Here is an 8,250-nt window from a genome sequence, read left to right as displayed (position 1 = left end):
TCGAGGGGCGACCTTGTTTTGGCGGTACCCAAAACCAGCGGTGGTGCCAGACTGGACGTAGAGACGACACCCATTGCGAGCATTCAAGATGTTATTGTGGCGGAGGGACATAGTTCTAAGGTTTCCGTTACTGTTTCGGGCGGCCCATCGACTTCTAGGCAGAACCACGCCCCTTCTTCGGCCAATGAGAGGGGAAGGGCATCATGGTTGAGGATTATGAATCTGACTCCAACATCGACCCTGAGGACATGAGGATGTTTGATGAGGGCTTTACCAGGACTGAGGTAAGAGCGGAAGGCCCCTCCCGCATACTCGAAATTCTGTCGAATTTCAAACTATTGCAGGATATGGTGGATTTGGTGCCATAGTTCGATCTACTATGCTCCGCCGCTGAAAGCGGACCTCTTCAGGAGGTTAGAGATTCTAGGTTTGTTACAACCCATGTTTTTGTACCTGAAAGTACGTCGTGAGTTAATTGATGTAAGCTCAAAAGGGATGAAATCCTTCTACAATGACAAGAAAGGTTTGCCGAAGTGTTAAGCAAGTTAAGATGAATATGAGAGTTGTTAATCATAATTTAAATGAGTTTAAGGCCATTATATGACTATATATGATGTTTGTATATGAAGTATAAAGTTTGAGAAAAATCGGATTTAAGTTGCGGAAAAAAATCGACTGAGGATTTGCCTTGTAATGAAGCTTTTTGAATAATACATTTTGTGTGCTATATGAGCTCTTTTTGGGACATATTATATACCAAATTGAAGTTATTGGAATGTAGTTTCCAATGCTCTTAACCATTTGCTCATACGACACCCGGATAAAAAGTTATAAGCATTGGAAGACGAGCCAATTATAGGATGCCAAGTAGCACCTTTTGACTTTTCAACAAAATGTAGATTATCTCCTTTATCTCATCTCTTTCTGCATATTTCCAGAGAGCACAACCAAACAAGACCCCTAACATCACCCTTAAGCTCTCTACAAGGGTTTCCAACAATACCATCATCCCGTGCATGAAATCAAGAAGCAATAACACTAGAACAATCCCCACAGCGTAAGTATTGCTATATTGCCTCTCTTTTTCTTTGTAGTTTAAGTTTTTTTAAAGATATTTAATAGTTGAGAAAATTCTTAATTTCTGGTTTTAAGCTCTTAAATATCAAGGAAGGTTGATTAATTGATTTCATAATAGTTAGAACTCACGGGACGGTGATCGGAAGCCGTGAGTTCGAGTTATTTGACTTGTAATGGATTGTTTTTGGGCTGTTTCGTGTAGCTTTTGGGCTGTCTATTTTGTTTCTATTAAATGGAGTTTTTTGAGGATAAATTTTGTGGAGAAACACCACATAATGGAAAAATCATGGATTAGTCATTATGTTTGACACTACTATAGTCGTCGTTTTGGATATGAATCGATTTGGGTATGTTGGGATGTTGTAAGCTAAATATAACATGGATTTCGACTTGCATCTATTGTAGGATGTAATTATATTGTGTTCCTACAGGTTCTTAAGGTTATATTGACATCGATTGAGTTAAATAGATGAACTAGACATGAACTAGTGAATAAAGTTGCTAATTGAGAATAATTGGAGTTGTGGATCGTTTTCTTTGTTCTGGATATATGGTATGAGGCTGAAATTATTGATGAACGACTTCATTATCATATTAATGATACTATTAAGTTAAAGTAATAGTCTATAAGGGTGATATGGGATATACGAATTCCAATTGGAGCTTGCCGCTCGTCGTAAAATAGTTGTGACTTGTTGTTGTTTTATGGTGTCTTATTATTGATAATTATGTATTGTTGGATTTCTCTGGTAATTGTTGTTGGTATATGGTATTGGAGTAGGCTCTTGTTACAGGGAGATGTTGCCCAAATTTATATAACGAGCTCCAAGTTTATCTTGCAGACTTAGCCTTTATTCAATATTGATTTTGAATCTCCTTATGCAATGGTAGATTGAATTGAGTTGTTTGAAGGGTTGCCTGGGAGGTATTAAGGACTCAACATGGTTAAGGTATGTTAAGGCACTTACTTCTTTCTATTGGCATGTTCTAAAGTGAAACGAACATAAACGGTATGCTAATTTATAACGGATCTACTCCTAGAAACTAAGGTTGTCCATGTTGTTCTTTCCTTATAAAGTTATTCTAAGCAAGTGTGTATGATACTTAAATCCTACTAAGGTTCATATTGATGGTAGGGATGTCCATAATGTTAATCGAAGGTGCAATGACCTTACGTCACTTCGAAAGGTTTAGAACATGATTCTATGAGTCCAACATGCATTATATATGTATCTACTTTAATCCACCGAGCTGCGCTATAGTCGGCCGGGTACGACACCTATTGTACAACCACTGATTAGTTGGGTTTACCAAGCTCCACGTGGCCGGGTACGATTCTACCGAGCCTTATAATGGCCGGGTATGTTTTTACCGAGTCCTCTTTGAGGCCGGGTACGATATGATGATGATGATGCTTACAGAGGCGTATGTTTCTAAAAGTTTATGTATATATATGTATTATGCATTTCATGTCAATAGCCCCCAGAGGCACGCAGATGTTACATGTTGTATCTCATCTATCTCTCTTTAAATTACTGTTCTTGTTTATGCTTTCCTACCTTACATACTCGGTATTTTAGTCGTACTAACGTCCCTTTTGCCTGGGAACGCTGTGTTTCATGCCTGCAGGTCCCAATTGATAGGTTGACATTCCTCCTAGTAGGCTATAAGCTCAGCGGAGGTGTTGGTACATTCCACTTGCTCCGGAGTTGCCTATTTGGTCAATATGCTTTGGATATGTATTGATTGGTATGATGGGGCCCTGTCCCGACCTTTATGATTTTATGTACTCTTAGAGGCTTGTAGACAGATGTCAGGTTTATGGATACTTGAATGGCCTTGTTGGCCTATGTGTTGAGTTTACAAATGGTCATGTCGGCCTTATAGGCCCGTATGTCACATGTATAAGTTTGTATATCATGTTGGGTCGTTATATGTTGAGTACTCCCTTATGTTTTATTCTTGTTATCTCGTGACAAGTTTCTGGCTTATTTTGCTCAAGATAGTATAATAAGAAAGATGTGTTATGTTGGTACTCGGTTGAGTAAGGCACCGGGTGCCCGTCGCGGCCCTTCGGTTTGGGTCGTGATAGAAGTAATATCAGAGCAGTTCTTTCATTGGGAGTCTACAAGCCGTGTCTAGTAGAGTCTTGTTTATGGGTGTGTTGTGCACAACACTTATAAGCAGGAGGCTACAGGGCATTTCGGACTGTCACTCTTTCTTCTTACTCTAGATCGTGTTGTAGAGCTCAATTGTAAGAATTCAAACTTCTAAATTCTATTATGTTCGTAATACAACGATACCTCATCCAAATAAACAGTTGGTATGATATTGAATGTGGTTGTGGAAGAGTTGAGTCAGAGGAACTCGATTTTGCATCATGCTTATGATGAGCAAATGTGGGGTCTTCAGCAGATCATGTGTGTTTTAAGATGTGTAAGCTTCTTGATAAGGAGTCATAAGGCAAGAATATCTATCCACTCGTATAGTAAAAAGGAATAAGTGAATCAGAAAGTAGACACAAGTTTCAGCAAGTAAAACAAGCAAAATGACGAAGGGTACGAGGTACCTAGTTAATGAAGATTATTAGTATTTACAATTCAGGCAGAGAAATGTAAGTATTGGTTTTACCTTCAATATTAACGGTGATATATACAATTGACCACACTCATCTCAGTTGTGCCATATGGGAGCTAACAAATATATTTTAAAAGAAGAAGGTGATATCAAGATTCAATTCGGGTTAGAGTAACCAAAAATTATGGATGGATTGTTATCATTAACTAATGTATCCGAAGGATAGTGCAAATGCGGTAATAGATCTCCTTGTGAGACACCTAGATGGTGAACTTTAGAATAGTACAATCAGATATGAATACTAAAATATTCAGAAATTTCAGAAGATAGGTAGTGGGATCCTAGAAGGGAAAAATATTTCCCTTAGTATGACTCTAGCCCCGAGTAAGAAAAAAAGGGAAGAATGTTAGGCATTCCAAAGATCCAGTGAGATAAAGCAAGGGGAGCTAAAAGTGAAAGAACATTTTGTTCAAGTTTCAAAATAAAGTGATAGACAAAAATATTATCCGGAGAATAAGAAGAGAGTAAATGAACCATCATAAGTAAGATGTGATAAATGGATGATAACGGTAAATCAAAATATGACACGATGACAGAGTCCATAGTCAAGTGAAGGAAAATACAAGAGGTGACAGGCCTTGAGGCAATAAAAGAGTATAAGCCATAAAGTCATATTCTTATTTCGAGAAATAAGTTGGTGACTTCAACGTGATTACCAGGAGGAAAGGTTAGACCCCAGAGTAGTAGAAATCAGTATGGACTAGTGAACAAGATAAATTGAATATGAATTAGGGACTGAAGGATTTTATAATAGTTGGTATCATGGGAATTTCAGAGATAACATTCCGACAATAATAGAATGAACAACAAAAGAATAACCTTTAAGATTCATTTAGGAAGATGCTTCCCTAAAGCAAGCACGTGGAGCAAAGTTAAGCTTAAGGGACGAAATGTGCCAATTACATTAAGTGTCACCCTTGTGCGTAATAAATTCAGTTATCCCTGGTATAGAGAGGTTACCACAAGGTGAGTAAGATTTTAGTGAAGATGTGAAAAAAATGCCAAGATGAAGAGGTGACTATGGAATAGTAAATGAGGAACCGGTAAAAGGGTGAAAGGAATGAGATTGAATCTATTCAGAACCTATAGATATGATATGACCCCAGAACATTATGCTAGCATGATGCCGGAGAAAAGTGGTAAGGGTTACGCACCCGATGATATTGATAAATAAGTGCAAATGAACACTTGATACATAAGGAGCCAGCCCGAGAGGTAACTTAAGACAAAGCAAATAACTAAAGAGAGATTACGAGGAATATAGATATGAGAATGGACCAACGAGTGGTCTATAGTTGATTTAGGAAGAGCCAAGTTATGGCTATACAAGAGGTTATAAGCAAATCAGCAAATCATGCAAGATAAACGTAGTGAATCCTAATCTAGTAAATTTAGTCTCGCAGATATGATGTCGTAACCTTGAGAAATATTCATCTTGGAGTTGGGTTACTAAAGGTACCATATAAGTGTTACAGAAATAATGGAGAGTGACACTAAGGAGACAATCAAAATCTGAGTTTAGAAGTAATCTTACGAGCATAAGGGCATAAAGGAATGTAACTAAGGATGTTTGTAGGCGAGTAAGAACATTGAAAATTCCTTAGGGTATACAGTATAACAAGATCATAACTTTACAAGATCCAGAAGGTCTCCTTAAGTACTACAAAGAAAGACTAGCTGAGGAAATAAGGAAGAAGGCTTCAATTTAAGCATAACGATATAAAGAAGAAATGGTTTTGTAACAACAGTCTCACTACAATATGGTATACACTCTATAAGAAAGTGGCACCTATCGTGACTAATGAACAGGAAGTCAAAAGTGATATTTGAGATCATATGAGTTATAGGAAATTCAAGTATTGGTGGGCAATAAGATAAGCCAAGTATTCATGCAACAAGTGGCATAACGACCAGGAAAAGTGATTGCTTACATTTAAAGAACGCTGAGAAGGAACGAAAGGAATTATTCAATCAATGATCCAGAGTTAATTACGTTGTGAATGCACTTAAGACTTCAGAGTTATATCCATGCAGCATATATGCTGACATTCATACAGCTATAGGAGACTCTGGTATAAGGTAAAAGAAAGAATTAAGTCCACGTCACCGACAAAGACTTGAATTGTTAGAAGATTATATCATAGATGCTACATAGAGTCCATGAAAGGCTAATGTAATAGCTAATACCCTAAGCTGAAGATTGGAAGATAGCCTAAGCTTAATTAAAGGCTGAGAAGGAAGAAGAAGCTCGGAAGTTACATCATGAGTCCGATTGTTAGACCTAGATGTTATAGAAATCGTGACTCAAACCATAGCAGGAACACTTTTAATAGTAGAGGTAGAAAAAAGATAGTACAACAATCATATTCTATAAAATCTCTACGATAAAGCAATTAGAAGAGTACCAACCTCATAAGACGATAATACGAAGCTCCCACCAGATTGTGTATGCACCAAGGTTGCAAGTATTATAGTAGAGCTTTAAAGTATGGATGTGAATTCCACCAATGTAGAAGGGAGGTTATGAAATTGATAGAAGATACGATGCGAGATTTAAAGGTAAGTATGGTAAATGTGAGTGAGAAGGTGATAATAATAGGCAAGGTCTCAGGATTAAACCTGTCAAAACAAAAGGGCCGATGCTTTCCATGAGCTATAGAAAGCTCCGTACACTCTGAATGAACTCAGAGGAGTCTAAGAACAGGAGCAATTAGAAGAGATGAAATACTACCCTGATAGTAGAATAAGGGTGTAATTGTGATAGTTAAGAGAATGATGTTTGGGCCTTCGATTGAGTAATGATTTAAAGAAAAAGGATTTCATGGATGGCACGGTATTAGAATGCCCCCGTAAGATGAATACGTTGGGATGTTATGAAAATGTAGTTATTGAAGTATAGTATCATCCCTAGGTGCATCAAGAAAATCACTTCAGATGTTCCCCGATGAGACGCGAGCCTTAGTGACAATGTATTACATCCGAGGCGATGGTTGGAGTTAGTGAAAGACTATGATGTTTATATTTTATATCATCCAGGGAAGGCGAATGTAGTAGTCAATGCCCCCAATCATAGATCTATGTTTAGCCTATCATATTTACAGTCATAGAAGAGTGAGATAGCTTGTGAGATTCATCTGCTAGCTAATCTTGGAATTCGATTACTAGATGCAGGTGGTACCAGAGTTACTACTTAGGACATGGAAACCTCCTCTTTAGTAACTGAAGTGAAGGAATGCCAGTATAAAGATCATGTGCTAGATCATTAAAGAGATACAACCCCTCAAAAGGAGAAGACACTATTTAAGGTTACAGGAGATGGAGTCCTCAGATATCGAGGTCGATTATATGTTCCTAATATGGCAGGGTGAGATGGAGTACTCAGATATTGAGGTCAATTATATGTTCCTAATGTGACATGGTTGTGCCGGTAGGTTATGGGACAAGCAATGAGAAAGTAACCTAGAGTTGTGTAGCACACCTCGGTAATAATACCAAGGCTATAAAACGAAATATAGCAATATTCGTACATTCAGTAAAATACCAAGCGAATAGCTTAAGTATACCTATATATGCCCGGAGGGACATCATGTCATAGTTCTATATATGTATTCACAAAGTGAAGCCAAGAGATTGGCAAAAAATTGGAGGAAAAAAAAAGACAAGAGTCGTGCATAAAAGGACATAGTCATATAGGATACATCATAGAAGGTAGTCGAAGTTACGAGATTGGAAGAACTCTGGCCATAATTCGCAAGGTGAGAATAGGCCTAAAAGGGGGAATGCCCTGGTTTTTAAATTTATTCACAGAACAATTACCTAGATGACAAAGGACAATATTAAAGTATTCATAAGAGCCATATGGTATGAGAATGAGAAGCGTGTCAGACAACATTCGAAGACAAATGTTCCAAAGGGGGGAATAATGTTACAACCCATGTTTTTGTACCTGAAAGTACGTCGTGAGTTAATTGATGTAAAAAAGGATGAAATCCTTCTACAAGGACAAGAAAGGTTTGTCGAAGTGTTAAGCAAGTTAAGATGAATATGAGACTTGTTAATCATGATTTAAATGAGTTTAAAGCCATGATATGACTATATATGATGTTTGTATATGAAGTATAAAGTTTGAGAAAAATCGGATTTAAGTTGCGGAAAAAAAACCGACTAAGGATTTATTTTGTAATGAAGCTTTATGAGTAATAACTTTTGTGTGCTATATGAGGTATTTTTGGGACATATTATATACCAAATTGAAAGTCTTGGAATGTAGTTTCCAATGCTTTTAACCGTTTGCTCATACGACACCCGGATAAAAAGTTATAAGCGTTGGAAGACGAGCCAATTATAGGATGCCAAGTAGCACCTTTTGACTTTTCAATAAAATGGAGATTATCTCCTTTATCTCGTCTCTTTCTGCATATTTACAGAGAGCACGACTAAATAAGACCCCTAACATCACCCTTAAGCTCTCTACAAGGGTTTCCAACAATACCATCATCCTGTGCACGAAATCAAGAAGCAATAACACTAGAACGA

The 8,250-nt window shown here is 37.4% G+C and overlaps 1 long non-coding RNA gene across 1 annotated transcript; it reads left to right on the top strand.

The window, feature by feature from the left end:
- Window positions 1-936: 936 nt before the first annotated feature.
- LOC142182576 (uncharacterized) lies at window positions 937-2,998 on the top strand. Its single transcript, XR_012711390.1, has 3 exons — window positions 937-1,057; window positions 1,969-2,027; window positions 2,707-2,998. It is a non-coding gene; the product is annotated as an uncharacterized LOC142182576 (long non-coding RNA).
- Window positions 2,999-8,250: the final 5,252 nt, after the last annotated feature.

The sequence above is a fragment of the Nicotiana tabacum genome, chromosome 7 (genome assembly GCF_000715075.1).
Source record: "Nicotiana tabacum cultivar K326 chromosome 7, ASM71507v2, whole genome shotgun sequence".
Taxonomy (NCBI): Eukaryota; Viridiplantae; Streptophyta; class Magnoliopsida; order Solanales; family Solanaceae; genus Nicotiana; species Nicotiana tabacum.
Note: the sequence above shows the minus strand (reverse complement) of the source record. Positions and strands in the feature narration are given on the sequence as shown.